The 15,538-nt window shown below is 62.1% G+C and overlaps 1 pseudogene; it reads right to left on the bottom strand.

Moving 5' to 3' along the window:
• Window positions 1-6,951: 6,951 nt before the first annotated feature.
• LOC143219656 (U2 spliceosomal RNA) lies at window positions 6,952-7,130 on the bottom strand (annotated as a pseudogene).
• Between the last annotated feature and the right edge of the window lie 8,408 nt (window positions 7,131-15,538).

Raw genomic sequence — 15,538 nt, 5'->3', positions numbered from 1 at the left:
CGCACTCTCTCCAAGTGCGCGACGCTGCGTCGGCTGGCCTCAAGCGAGCGGTGCCACACGGGTGACCGCGAAAGCGCGGTCGCTGTCTTTTCGAGTCGGGGGGCCAGGAGTTCGAAATGCTCTTCGAAACGCCAGCGACCGTCGATGGTCAGGCCCAGATACTTCATGGTGGGCTCGACCTCAACGAGGGTATCCACGACCCGGATCCGGAATCCTTGGGGCGGCCGCCGCGTCCGAGATGGTTGGTACAACCATATGGCCTCGGTCTTTGCGGCGGCCACGACAAGCCCCATCCCCCGGATCCGTCCAACCACGCAGTCCAGGGCGGACTCGATGAGGCGTCCCGCCTCCTCCCAGGTCCTCCCCTCGGCGTAGGGCAGGGTGTCGTCCGCATAGCATATGACACCCGTGCCGGGGGGGAGGGTGACCCGCAGAACCGCGTCGAATGCTAGGATCCACAGGAGCGGTCCGAGGATCGACCCCTGTGGAACCCCGCGGCATATCTCCCTCAGGTACGCCCCATACCGGCCGGCAATATACACCTCCCTCTCGCGGAGGTAGTCCCGGAGCACTTCCCGGAGATAGAGGGGAACCCGGAAATGCTCTAGGGCGTCCTCTATCTCCTTCCAGGGCAGGGTGTTGAACGCATTGGAGATGTCCAATGACACGGCGATCAACACCCTGTCCCGAGCGACGGCACTTTCCCGGAGGAGACGCAGATGCTCCAACGCATCTATCGTTGAGCGCCCCCTCCGGAACCCAAACTGTCCGTCGCTCAACCCGGTATCACTCCGCGAAAGGTGCTCTCGGAGGCGGGCGGCAATTATTCTTTCGAACAGCTTGCCCGCCTCGTCGAGTAAACATATCGGCCGGTAAGCAGAGGGAGACTCTGCGGGCTTACCATCCTTGTGGAGGAGGACGAGGATCGCCTCCTTCCAACACTTGGGGAAGACTCCCCGACTCAGGCACGCATCCAAGATGCTCCTGTAAGCCGGGGCGAGGGCCTTTAGCGCCGAGGCCATTATACCGCCAGGAACGCCATCGGGGCCGGGGGCTTTCTTGCCCCTAGCCCGGCGCTCCTGGATGGCCTGGTCGAGCTCCCAATCGGAGATCCGGAGTTCGTCCGACCAATCATTGGCCGGCACCGGGGCGCGCTCACCACTCCCCTCACCACCATTATTATTGGGGGGGAAGAGGGTGTCAACGACGCGCCCCAAGAACTCCGGTTCCATCGTCTCCGCGACAGGGGGCGCCCTGGGACGGAGCTTCCCAAGCACCATTCTATATGGGCGCCCCCACGGATCGTCGCGGAGCGTAAGCAAGAGCTCGCTCCAGGCCTTGGCCTTGGCCGCGGTAATCGCGTGCTTGAGGGCCTCGGCGGACGATCTGTACTCCCTGTACAGCCCGTCCACCGTCGACTCCGAGTCGCCGCCGAGGAAATGGCGGCGCCGAGAACGGACGTACCGGCGGCGGGCTTGACCGGCTAAGCTGCGAAGCTCGGCCAACTCGCTCGACCACCAGTACACGGACTTTCGCGGGGGGCAGGCTCTAACCCGGGGCATCGCTGCGTCGCAGATCATCTGCAACGCGCCCCGGAACCATGCCGCCCCCTCTTCTGGTCCGCGCTCCCTGGCCGGAGGCCAGACGGAGCCGATAATCACGGCCCTCAGCAGGTCCCCGTCTAGTCGCTTCGTCGCCCATCTGGGCGCCGAAAGGGCGCTACTTCGCCGGAGGAGGGGCGTGTCCGCCGGCGTGTCCGAATCCACAGCCACGTCCATCATGACGTAGCTGTGGTCCGAGAGGGTTTCCCCCTCCCAGACCCGCCAATTTGACACTCGGCGCGAGGCGGAAGCGGTCGCGAGTGAAACGTCCACTACCGACCAACCATTCCACCTCACACACATCGGCACGGAGCCCCGGTTTAGCAGCCGGAGCTCCAGCCCCTCCATCCAGTCCCCTAGGATTCCGCCTCGAGGCTCCGTCCTGGGGTTGCCCCAACTGGTAGAACGCGCGTTGAGGTCCCCCAGGACTAACACCGGACCGGTTAAATGAGGGGTCACCATGTCCCTCAACCGGTCCAAATACGCCTCGAATTCGGCGGAGCCACAATTCGGCGAACAGTAGCACCCGGCGACTAGCAGTCTTCCCCACTTAACCAACACCGCCCCCCGACTCCGTTCGACCCCGGAGAAAGGGGGCAACCTCGCCGACTGGCGAACCCAAATCGCCACGGAAGCCTCCAGATCCCCGAACCATTGTGGATGGTCGGGGACTTCGTAGGGCTCCGCGGCAACTGCCAGGCCAACCTCGAGCTCCGCCAGGCGTTGGACCATCAGGTCCTGTGCCCGGCGGCAATTATTGAGGTTGGCCTGGAGAACCACCTGGGAACATCCGCGAGCCGTAGTAGCCATTACGTTGAGCACGCGGATACTCCCGTCACAGCCGACTCATTGACGGCAGGGGAAGCAGAGTTCCCCCCTACGCCCTGACTGCACGCCTTGCTCCCCGCTTTATGATTCGCGGGCCTGCCCGCCCCCGCGCACACTACGCAGCGGGGGGCGGACTGGCAAGCGGCTGCACGGTGGGACGGATCCCCGCACCGGTAGCAGTGGCCGCTCCGGTCTACTTCCGCGGTACACCGCTGCCTCACATGCCCGAGGGCGAGACAGCGGAAACACTGCAACGGGCGGGCTGCAAAGACGACCACCCGCGCGAGGGTCCATCCCACCCTTACGGTTTTGGCCTTTTCAATGGCCAAGGCTGTCACTGCCGGGCACTGCACCCAAATGGTGCCGAGTCCTCCGGTCGGGATCTTGATGGTCCCGACCTTCACGGACTCGGGGGTGCAGCCCCCGGCTCTCGCCACCGCCCCGACTACCTCCTGAGGAGTTACCGAGAGGTCCAGGCCGGTCAGACGGAACTCCGCCTTTTTGACGGGCCTGGCGACCCTCACCTCCATACCCCTCAGAGCCGAAGTCATCCCGGCGGCGAGGGCATCCGCCTTCGCGCCCCCATCGGCACCGGATACCTGAATGATCAGGCCCCCGGTGACTGCCCGCTTCCACTGCAGGGTCTCGATACCCAGGGCGCCGAGATCGACGCCCTGACGAGCCCTGCGTATGGCCTCCTCATAGGTGGCCTTACTCCCCTCCGGGACGGTGATCGTCACTGCTGCGGAACGGTGAGGGGCCGCTACTCGAGGAGGCGCCTTCGTCGCATGCCCAGTCCCGCCCTTAGGGGCGGGAGCCGCGGATTGGGCGGATGTGGCCTTGGCCTTCCGCCTCTCCTTTCTCCCCACCACCTCTGACCAAGTTCCCTCCTTAGGGGGCAGAGGTGCACCTTCACGAGTGCTCAGGGGGGTGGGGGAGGCCTTGGCATCCCCCTGTCCCCCCTTCTTCTTCATCCCCTTCTTCTTCTTCTTCTTCTTCGTCGTCGTCTCCGCCTCCGGTCCCCCAACATGAGGGACAAAGTCGAGGGGCCGGGGACCATCGGAAGAAGAAGACGGGGCAGGGACCTTTGAGCGGGTCCCCGCCGTCGATGGGGGGTAGCGGTCCCCGGACACCGAACGGAACTCCTCGCGGAGCGCCATTAATTTGGCGTCCATGAGGGCCCCGATACGGGCCAGAAGGTCCGCCTCCCTGGTCGGCGCCGGCCCCGACGAAGAGGGCAGCGGCGCCTTATCCGAGGGGTCAACCGCCCCGGGGTGGAGCGGCAGCGGAGATGCACCAGGCAAGGGCATGGGCACAGCCTGCCGCTGCTTCACCGCCATCAGCTCCGTCTTGAGGACGGCCAGGGTGTCTCTAACACCCCCCAACTCGCGCTTCAGCGCAGCGTTTTCCCCTCTGAGGGCGCGGTTTTCCGCCTGGACGATTGCCCAGAGGGCTACAGGCAACTTATCCGCACCCTCTCCAGAGGGGGCACCACCACCACCGGAAGTGGAGGAGGAGGCTCCCTGCCACCCCCTACTCACCAGCTCCCTCATTCCCGCCTCGACCAGCCGGGCCGCATCCGTAAGTGCCCGGACCGCAGTGCCCTTTAGATTGCCGCTTTTGAGGGCGGTGGCCTCGACCAATCGGCCAGCGGCCACCACCTCAGCGGCAATTTCGCCGGGGAGAAGGTCCCGCAGATCGAGCTGGCGCTCCTGTACGGAGGGCGCGCCCTTGCCGCGGGGCCTCTTCGTCCGCTCCTCATCGGAGTCCCCCATCACGATGGACGACGCGGGACGCTTCCCTGATGTCCGCGATGACGCCTGGGATTTCATCGACGCCCTATCGTCATCCATCGGGCCGAAAGACGGCCCCGGTTCGTCTCCCTCCCCCACCAGGACGGATCGGACCGACCCTTCCATACTCGACGCCGAGGTACCCCGAATGGACCTCGTCGTCGGCGCGTCCTTTTTCGTAGCCTCAGTGCCAAGAGGCCCCAAGTACCTCTCCACCAAGACGCGAGGACTTGAACGCGTCCTTGGTCTCCCCCTACCGGGAGACCCCTCCTCTCGCTCCTCCATCCCACAATTTGTTTTTTTAATAAGGCCTTCCATGGCAAAATTTCGTTAAATCTAACGACGGTTCGCCCATCATGGGACCCCTAGCGCATAGGGGCACTTCCCCGCCGATAAAGCACCCTAATTAAACCATGTCGAAGCCGAGAAGCGACTTGTCAGCTGGCCAAGCCTATCGACATGGGAAAACAAGACTCTACAAAAGGTTAAAATAAAATGCTAAAGGTTTTACGTCACCCCTATTGAAGGAGCGCACCGGATCCGAACCGGATATTGCTCCAACTTCAGGCTAGACGGTGCGCTGGTTTGCCCCCCAACGCACAGGGTATGAGGAAATACTGGCCAGGTAATCCTCCATTTCTGCGCCCAGTTAACACGGCTTCAACCCCCGGCTAGGCTCCAGTCAGCTGGAAGTAGCGGTTCTTCCACGTTAAACATGTGCGTGTTGCCACACACAGAGGTCAGGTACTAACATATCTCCCAGCCCCGGTCGGGAGGCTACTACTCCTCCCTTAGTTAGTCTACGGGGAATATCCACCGTGCACCGGCCGCAGCCACATTCACACACACATGCGTACATACACATTCACTCAGTACACCGGCACTGCCCTTCTGCGTGAGAGGCACGCAGTAAAAAGAGCAGGGAGTGCCTGTGTAACCCCTCGCTCCGTTAGCACACACCGCAGTGTGCCCCAGGGACCACCACGTGGAGGTGGAGCAAGAGGATTTAGGATATGGACCACCACCACTGTAGTCATACCCTCCAATAGATCAGAGTCACCATTGGAGAGCCCCATATCCCTAGATCCCCACCGCCTGTAACCTTTTTTTTTTTTTTTATCGTGTGGAAATGCGTTACGCATAGCCCGACCCCCCTGGGGGGGAGCCGGGGTTATGTGGGGCTCCCTCGAGGAGGGGGTCGCCGAGCCAACAAGGCTCGCCGATCCCCTCCCCCAGAGTACCCACTAAAACCACACGCCCGCCCTAAGCTACATGGGAAGTGCCTGGATCACGCGAGTATTCAACAGGACACTTCCCAGCTCACATGCATCCCGAGGGGAGAGGTTAGCTCCCCCCATGCCAGCTCTAACCGGACCCCGGGCGGAGGGACCCGCCCGGTGTCCCCATCCCTGGAGCCTTCGGATTGGGCTTCCCGAGGCCCAGCTCGGTCCACCCACAGCTCCCGGAGCCTTTCTGCCCTGCTCGAGCCGTGGACCCGAGGGTCCTCGCCCGGCCAAGGCAGGAAGGCGCCGACACCGGCAAGAGAGGGTCGTCGGAGGCGCATCCGGACGCCCCGACCCTCCCCACCCCACCCCCCACGCGCCCTCCCCCGGAACTAACGTCCGGGGGGGTGGCCGGCACCCCTCCACTATCGTCTCGGGGTGCCGGGCCAACTCGGGGGAGATTAACTCCCCCTCGGGGACCGGGGTTCAGCTCACGCCCCCGGCCCCTCCATCCACCGCCCCCCTACGCGGGGGCACACGACGGCGCGGGGCGCGAACACCCCGCACCGCTAACGGAACCCCAGCCCCCCCAGGAGGGGGAGGCATAAGTTGACGCGGGGAGGGGAACACTCCCCGCGCCCTCCCCCCAGTCCCCGTCCTCCCACTCGGGGGACCCGCTGCGTCGCGGGGAGACGTCCCCCGCGCCGCTACAACTGACCCCGACGCCCTCCCACCTCTCCCTGAGGGGGCGGACGTCGCACGACGGCGCGGGGGACGTCCCCGCGCCATCCTCCTCCTCGCGGAGCCCGGGTCTCTTTCCCGGGCCCGCTCGGCTCCTCCTTCTGGGACATTACTGTCTCGCAGAAGGAGGCGACCCCAGAACCGCCTGTAACCTAACCTAACCTAACCTAACCTTTTTTTTTTTTTTCGTGTGAAAATGCATTACGCATACCTCGGCATCCTGGGGGATAGCCGAGGTTATGTGGGACTCTCCTCGGGTGGGGGTCGACTCGCAAGAGACTCGATCCCCTCCCGAGGCCTACCGCACTAAAAACACACGCCCTCCTAAGCTACAGGGGAAGTGCCTGGATCACGCGAGTATTCAACAGGTCACTTCCCAGCATTACAATCATCCCGCGAGCGAGGGTTTAACCTCCCCCGCACCCTAATCTAACAGAACCCGGGCGGAGGGACCCGCCCGGTGTCCCCGTCCCTGGAGCCTTCGTATTGAGCTTCCCGAACCCCAGCTCGGTCCACCCACAGCTCCCAGTGCCCTCGTGCACTGCTCGAAGCGGGGAACCCAAAGGTCCCCGCTCCAGCCAGGGCAAGAGGGCGCCGACACCGGTAAGGGAAGGTCGTCGGAGGCGCATCCGAAACGCCCCGACCCTCCCCACCCCACCCCCCACGCCACCCCAGAGCTCGGCTCCGGGATGGCCAGCTCCCCAACAAGAATCTAAGGGAGCCGGACCATCCCGGGAGAAGTTAAACTTCTCCCTAGGGCCGGGGTCAGAGAGAGCCGAATCCTAGCAGCACTGCAATGCCAGGTCGACTCGTGACAGAGGTGAGGCAAGCCTCAAACACTCCGTCCAATTTATAAAATCGAGTTAATATTCTGACTACCCGATGGGTAGTGTATCAGATATTAAGCTGATAAGAACAGATAAAGGCCTTTATTTTCAAAGAATCGTCCCCCGAGCTAGTGCTCGGGGGCGGTACAATATTGCTGCCTTTCGGCGAGGGCTATGAATATAATTCTCTTTGGTGGGGGGGGGGGGTGCGGCTCGGGGGAACTACGTCCCTCACCGTGACTAACATTCAGACGTACACGCACACACACACACACATCCACACGTCAATAAATAGTATAATTATCAATATGTAAAATAAGCGGCACGAGCCTTGTCAGGGATTAAAATAAACGTATTGGAACGGTCCGCAGCACGCCAGAAAACTTAAACTAAGAAGATGACTAGATTTGATAGAGGTCGAAAGACAGCAGAGGAAGGAAGACGAAAGATAGAGAGTGCGAGAGTAGAGAAAGATAGAGAGATAGAGAAAAAGGCGTGCTGCGGCCTCGTTGCCCTCGCTAAAAATTAATATATATAGAATTATACAGGGCCGAAGTGGCCCTGAGTCAATACATTTTCCATGTTGTTATCAACGCTTGTATAAATTAGGTTTTCGGGGCGCGATAGTATGTTCGAGGGGGCCGCGGGGGGGGGGGGGGCACGTTCACCTCATCAATGGGCTGGGGCAACCCCGGGGCGGGGCCGGCGGCGGGAGCAGCAGCATACTGTCGGACCCCCGACACGTGCTCCACGTATATGTCCCGACCCCACCGGATGGTCTCAGAGACAATGAGCCGGCGCATCATGCTTGCGTATTTCGTGCTAATAGGCAGCAATTTGAACACCGGCTCATTGGCCTGATCCCATGAGCCGAGAGCCCCCACGACGTTCGCGTCGGTCACAACTCTGTAACCCTGCTCTTCGAGAACGGCCGTGATCGGAAGATATTTTTCGATCTTTCGAAGCCCTGCGGCTTCGAAAGCTTCGATGCCGTTCTCGAAGGTCACGGTCACATCAATGATCACGACGCTTTTCGAGGGCTCATGCCTGACAACGATGTCCGGCCTGAGCGCCTCTAGATCGCCGGTGAGACCCTCGACCCTTTGGTTCACCCTTAAGTTCCCCGGCAGTCGGCAGGTTCGCGAAATCCGCGAGACGACGGCGTCGTGGCGCAGCTGCCAGGCAGCCGAGTGGGGGCGGCAGTGACATAACACATGGGGCAAGGTCTCCAGGGCCCACCCGCATCGCCGGCAACGCTTGTCACCCTCACCCCAGCGTCTAGCCCCATTAAGGGGTAAGACGTCGAGGCGGGCTCGGTGAACAAAGCGCCAATCAGCGAAGCGGGTGAAACTGCCGCCGCGGAGGAAGTGGTTTGACACTTTCGTCCGCGACGACACCCCGAAGACCTTCCCCTGGTCCGGTTTGCTATTGAGCCGGGAATGATAGAATTCCGTCACTGCCGCCCTCAGTCGGTGCAGCACCTGGGGCCGAGCCACGGGTGTTACGACCGTCGTGCGCCCGCGTGAGCCTCGGAGTCTAAGACCCAATTCCTGGCGTGCAGCGCTCCACTCCCATCGCAATTGGAGCATGTCTCCTAATCGCCGCGCCGCGTTCCGTGCCCTCGACCACAATGTGGAGAAGTCGCTGCTGGTTCTGGCGTACTCCCCCTCCAGCGAGCCGGAGAGGTAGTTCGCCAGATCCTGCTCGGTAGGTGGACGACCGATTTTCATGGCTACCGCCCCCCTTAGAGAATCTCTGGCCAGCCCGCTGATCGCCGGGTCAGGCGCCGTCAGAAGACGGAACGCATGCCCGATGACCAGCGCGTCGGCCAGGTCAGCAAGCGGAAGTAATCCACATCCTCCCTGACTGGGGGGGAGGTAGTTCACCTCCGCGCTGGCTGTCTGAGGCAGGTTGAGCCAGGATTTCGCGAGCTTCTTAACGAGCTTATCCGCGACTTTAAGAGGACCTTTCTCCACATGGGCTCCCCGCAGCATGAAGTCGAGGCGGGGCAATATAAACGTCCCGACCGCCTCACACTTTTGCCACGGGGCGAGGAGGGAACGATCAACGGAGCGGAGATCGCGGACGAGTTCCTCGATCGTCAGAAGCGGAGTCTGCTTCACCTGGAATCCCGTGGGGATTCCGAGATGCTCATATGGCACTCCTGCTGCCAGGGATTTCAACCCCTGACCCTGTAGGCTGAAGCAGGTAGGGACGGCCCGGCGAGTGCCTCTGCTGTCCTGGTGCAGTGTTGCACACTTCGCCGGGTTGAACCGAAGTCCAATCCTCCCTGCTGCAGCCTCCACTGTTCTCAACAGTGTTTCCATCCCCTCCGGAGTGTCGGCAACTAGTGCCATGTCATCCGCGTAGCCAAGGATGTTGTACCGCCGGCCGTGGAGCGTGTAACCCGCCGAGGTCTCGGATGCTACACGAAGCACCGATTCCAGGGCAAGGTTAAACGCCACAGGGCTCAGCGGGCATCCTTGCTTCACTCCGGAGAGGATGGGGACAGGGTCTGTGAAGCCCTGTGAGGTTCGCACTCGGGTGGTGCATCCGTCATAGAGCCCTCCCAAGATGTTACGGAAGGGCTCGGGGACTCTGGCCTCCGCAAAGGCGTGGTATATGGTTGAGTGGGGGACCGAGCCGAACGCGTTCGACAGGTCCAACCACGCAACCACCACCTGACGCCTGCCCCTGCGAGCGTCGTTAAGGACCTCCTGCAGCACGTAGTTCTGCTCATAGCATCCCTCGCACGGCAGGAAGCCCTTTTGTTGAGGGCTAATCCGCTCATTATGTAGGGCCCACTTGACGAGGCGGTCGGCAAGCACCGCCGCGAAGAGTTTGGGGGTCGTGTCGGACATGGCTAGTGGCCGCCAGTTCGAGAGATCCCCCCGGTCGCCCTTCTTGTGAATCATCACAGTATTCGAAGACTTCCAAGAAGCAGGGACCGACTCCAACCTTTGACATAGGTTGAAAAAGGCGGTCAGAATGGCGCAGTCCGGGTCGGCCTTCCGGAGATCACGGTAAGTTAGGCCGTCTGGCCCCGGTGCGGAGTTTGACATCCGCCGGAGTCGACGATCTACCTCACTCACTCCGAAAGGCCGAACCAGTGCCGCGTCACTCGCCGCCGTTGGAGCCTCTGATGGAAAGCCGAGAGGCCCAGAGGCTGGTGGCGTACTCGCAGGTGAGTACATGTCGAGGAAGTGTTGATGTACCTGGTCCTTCGGGACCTGGCATTGCGCCGAAGCGCCCATCAGCACCTCCTGGATCGCACGCCTGCGGTTTTGCCGAAACAGTCTCTGGATCCGCGTTGCCTCTGCGACTTGGTCCGTGCTTCTTGCAGCCTCCGGTTCAGTACGACCGGGAGGGCGCGATGCCGATGCACCTCCGACACGCCTCTCCCTCCCCGCAACAGCGGTTGGTCTTCCCCTCGCAATTTCTCCAACCCCCGCGGGTCTTGACCCGAAGCGTTGGAAGAAGGCGGCGATCGTAGTCGCCACCTCTTCCAGATCTTGGACACTATCGACGGCCCCGGCCAAACCGATCAGTAACCGCCTCTCCTCCGCCAACGCGACTTGCTCCCTTCTAAGGGATGCGCGCGGGCGGGGGCGAGGCTGACCAGCAGGCACAGGCCGGCGATGCTCCGGGTCTCGCGGGGTTTGGAGGTCGGTGGGCACTACACCGACGCCCGCAGGGGCATTCTTTGTCCCCGTTCTACAACCAACCGGGTGAGAGCTCCCAGGGGTATTCCCACCCACACTACGAAAGCGCGACATGAACCCTCCCAAGCGATTAAACATATCGCGTAGATCGCGGAGTCGGTTCGTCCGCGCGGAGTCGGCAGGGGCCCGATCGCTCACGTTCTCGGTTCGGCTGCTCCTGCTTCCCGTCGCCGTCCCTCGCCGCGCGCCCCTGCGCGATGCTGCCGAGGACCGGTTCCTCGGCGTGACGGTGGTAGTGGTGGCGGTGGTGGTGGCCCCCCTCGTTGCTCCCTCGGTGACCGGAGCTGGTAGGGGCGATGGAGGACGCTGGGCACCCGCGGATGGTCGGCGTGGTGCTCCTGGCGCCATCGTCTCCCGCGTTGGTAGCGTGCGGGCTGGTGTCCTCGTCGGCGGCTGCAGCGTCTCCGGGTGCGACGACCTGAAATCAGACGGAGATGTAGGCGACGAAGACAGAACTCGTCGGCGGCGTCGTCTCCTAGAGACGGCGGGAGACCACGGGAGGGGGGAGGAATCGTCATCCTCCGCCCTCTCCTCCTCTTCTCTCCCCTCGATGGCCGGGGGGGGGGGGGTGATGGCCACTGTCCGGGTGGGACCAGGGGTAACCGTCACTTCCTCGATGGGGGGGGAGGGGGAGGACTGCTGTCCGCGACAGAGTCCTCTTCATTCCCCTCTCCACTCCCCCCGCGAGGGGCCGCGAGGTGACGATGGGCCCCCCGCTGACGGTGGTGGTGACAGTGGTCGTAGTGAGAGTGGCCGGCGCCATACAGGAGACCACGCAGCAGCCTCTTCCGCTCCCCTGCACCCCGTAGATGATAGGTGGGGAGGGAGGAGAGGCGGAAGCTCCCCTCAGGATGGTGGCGGGGGGGGGCTGCTGCGGGCTGCAGTCGTTTGTTCTCCTGCTGGCGCCGCGCTGACCACCGTTGCGCCCGCTGTGACGGCGGCGTAGGATGGTGATACCGCCGTCCTGATCGTCGAGGTGAACGTCCTGGTGGTCGGGACGCTCGGCGGGTTGGTGGGGGCGGGCGAAGCCCTGTCTCGCCCCGACCCCGTCCTCTTCGGCGACTTCTTCGAGCCGGCTTTCGGAGCCGCCTTCCTCCGGATGGTGGTGAGGTCTGTTGTCCGCTTTAAGGTGTCCCCGATGTCCAGCGGCACGCTGGCTCCCCTACTCCTAGTAACTGGCCCCCTCGGGCTGGTGGTCGGGGCCTTCGCTGTAGGGGAGACCGTCGACCCCCTCTTCCTCCTCGTCGCCCCGCTGGCAGGCTTCTCGCGGGGCGGTTCCGGGGTCGGCTTGCGCGTCGATGGACTCGGGGTGGCTCGTTGGGCGGCTCCTGGTCCGGCCCGGCTCGTTGCAGCGGGCGCTGCCCTGATCCCTGCTGGTGGTGTTGACCCTGAAACAGAGCCGTCACTCCGTCTCGTCCCGCCGTCTCTCTTCGTCGTTATCGTCGTCGTCGTTGTCTGGTGGTGGGGCGAGGGCAGTTTCTTCATGGAGATGTTGACGGCCCTTACAGAGATTATCCTCGGCTTCGTTGAGGCCGGGGGCGGCGGGGGCGTCTTCGACTTCCTAGAGGAAGCCGCTGACGCCGCCGCCGCAGCCGGCCTGGTCCCCACGCTGGTTGGAGGTGGTGGGGGGGTCGTCGAGGTCCTGGGCAGGTCCGCCCTCCTCGCCGTCCTCCTGAGGCACAGTGGCCTCTGCCGCACGGGCGCCGGGGGCGGCGGGGGCGTCTTCGACTTCCTGGAGGAAGCCGCCGCCGCGGTCGGCGCAGCCCGCGCGGTCGCCGTCGATGGTGGTGGCGTTGTCGATGGCCTTGTAGCTGCCTTCGCCCTTGTCGCCGTCGCTGTCGGTGGCGTTCCGTCTGTCCTCGTCGCCGTCCCCGTCGTCGTCCCCTTGGCAGAGGCAGCGCTGCCGAGTGACAGCACGCTCTGCCTCAGGGAGGAGGACGGGCGTCTGGCCGAGGTCGTCGTTGTCGTGGTCGTCGTTGAACCTGTGGCAGCTGCACGGGTGGTCGGTGCAGCTGCGGGGCCCGTGGATAGTGAAGGGGCCCCCCCGGAGATCCTTGGTCGTTGGGCTGCAGACCGCCACATCCCGCACGCTGTCGTCGTCGTCGCCGTCGTCGTGCACGTCGTGGACGCTGTCGTCGTCGCCGCGCACCCCGTCGCCGTCGACGTGGCCGTGATGGTAGTGGCGGTGCCAGCTCCGGTCGCCCTTAAAATTGACTCGGCTCCCGAAGGGACCGAACAATTAGTGTTTCCGGTCGCCGAGAGGGAGGACCTCACGATGGAACGGGTGGAGGAGCCGCTTGCTCCTCTCGTCCCACCGCGACCTGACCCGCCCGAGTGAGCGGCGGCGTGGTGAGTTTTCACGGATTTTAGGGGATAGGCCCCTTTCCCGTGCTCACCACACTCGCCGCAACGATGAACCACCGTATGTCCGGGGTGATTTTTTTTTGCGTGCTTGATCAGGTCGCAGTGGGATTTGTATGTCCCACCGAGCCGTATGCCCGGTTTGCCGAAGCATTCCGGGCATCTAAATTCCGCCGGGAACGGAAAATCGATATAGATTGTTATCGCGTTGTTATTAGATTCGGCCATCTCTGCAGGTGATCTCGTGTGTAAATTAAAGTATCAAGTGACTAAAGTGTAAACGATTAAATGAATAACAACAATAAATTAAATGTGTGACTAGTGTATAGATAAAAAGAGATAAAAGTATGTTCTAATAAACAAAATGTGTCACAGTCACTTGATTAAAATGAGTAAGTAAATAAAATAAATAGAATAAATAAATGGCGCGTGTGTCAGTGAATAAATAGAATAAATTATAACAGCACAGTACTGAGTCAGAACATGATAAAATAGGGTACAAGACCATACAATAAATACAATAAATAAATAAGAGACAACAGCACTGCACTATACACGAATAAATAAAAAGAATTAAAACGGAAGGGTAAGCGATCGACTCGCCGGAAAATAGAAGAAAGCGACAGAAGATAATAAAGAGAAATACGGGAAGACAGAAAAGAGCGGATCGACAGAGGGATTAAAAGAGGTTAAGAAGATGAAAGTGACAGGCGAGGGATCTACCTTGATGGTAAGAGACACCATCAAGGGGGGCTATCTAGCGGTCGATAGAGGAGCTCGATCCAGCTCCTCGTGCAAGGATCTACCGCTAGAGGGCTGCACCGATACTTGGCGGTACTTGAAATTCTTCAGCTCGAGTCTGAAGAATCTCCAAGGCCTACTCGGATCGGTGACTGAAAGGATTAAAACCGAATTAATTTAATCGAGTGGACTCGATTAAACAATTCGGCGGTCTCTAGTCGGAGTCAGAGTTACTCCGGAGTTAGTTTGCTCCGGAAGAACGCTCGCAAAATCGCCGTACGTTCCGACGTGCCGGTATTAAGCGAGAAGATGTTTAATGTGAATTATTGTTAACTACCGGCACAGGATTGCTCCCAAATTTCACAACCAGCAGCAACAAAGTACTCGGAACAGAACTAAGTTATTAAATAATTAATATCCTAGTCTGACGTCGAATAAATTGATGTGCTAACACATTTGATCTTAGCCATAAGGCCGAGAAGCGATAACCTTTTTTTTTTTTTTTTCTATCGTGTGGAAATGCGTTAGGCATACCCCGACCCCCTGGGAGGGAGCCGGGGTTATGTGGGGCTCCCTCGAGGAGGGGGTCGCCGAGCCAACAAGGCTCGCCGATCCCCTCCCCCAGAGTACCCACTAAAACCACACGCCCGCCCTAAGCTACATGGGAAGTGCCTGGATCACGCGAGTATTCAACAGGACACTTCCCAGCTCACATGCATCCCGAGGGGAGGGGTTAGCTCCCCCCATGCCTGCTCTAACCGGACCCCGGGCGGAGGGACCCGCCCGGTGTCCCCATCCCTGGAGCCTCCGGATTGGGCTTCCCGAGCCCCAGCTCGGTCCACCCACAGCTCCCGGAGCCTTTCTGCCCTGCTCGAGCGGTGGACCCGAGGGTCCTCGCCCGGCCAAGGCAGGAAGGCGCCGACACCGGTAAGAAAGGGTCGTCGGAGGCGCATCCGGACGCCCCGACCCTCCCCACCCCACCCCCCACGCGCCCTCCCGCGGAACTAGCGTCCGGGGGGTGGCCGGCACCCCTCCACTATCGTCTCGGGGTGCCGGGCCAACTCGGGGGGAGATTTACTCCCCCCGGGGACCGGGGTCAGCTCACGCCCCCGACCCCTCCATCCACCGCTCCCCTACGCGGGGGCACACGACGGCGCGGGGCGCGAACACCCCGCACCGCTAACGGAACCCCAGCCCCCCCGGGAGGGGGAGGCATAAGTTGACGCGGGGAGGGGAACACTCCCCGCGCCCTCCCCCAGTCCCCGTCCCCCCACTCGGGGGACCCGCTGCGTCGCGGGGAGACGTCCCCCGCGCCGCTACAACTGACCCCGACGCCCTCCCACCTCTCCCTGAGGGGGCGGACGTCGCGCGACGGCGCGGGGGACGTCCCCGCGCCATCCTCCTCCTCGCGGAACCCGGATCTCTTTCCCGGGCCCGCTCGGCCTCCTCCTTCTGGGACATTACTGTCTCGCAGAAGGAGGCGACCCCTTTCCACGACCTCTGGCTCCCGGTCAAGTGGTCGAACAAGACCGGGAGCGAGAGGTCCCACCCTTCCACCGCGACTCTAAGGACACGGCGCGGTCCGGCCCATGCCGGGCACTCCTCGAGTGTGTGTTGCGCCGTGTCCACCTCCTCGCCGCAGTGGTGGCACTGCGCCGCTGGCTCCCGCCCCATCCTTACCAGATACTCACCGAAACAGCC

This window comes from Lasioglossum baleicum, unplaced genomic scaffold, assembly GCF_051020765.1.
Source record: "Lasioglossum baleicum unplaced genomic scaffold, iyLasBale1 scaffold0057, whole genome shotgun sequence".
Classification (NCBI taxonomy): Eukaryota; Metazoa; Arthropoda; class Insecta; order Hymenoptera; family Halictidae; genus Lasioglossum; species Lasioglossum baleicum.
The sequence above is the reverse complement of the archived record's forward strand: the minus strand, read 5'-3'. Positions and strand labels throughout refer to the sequence as shown.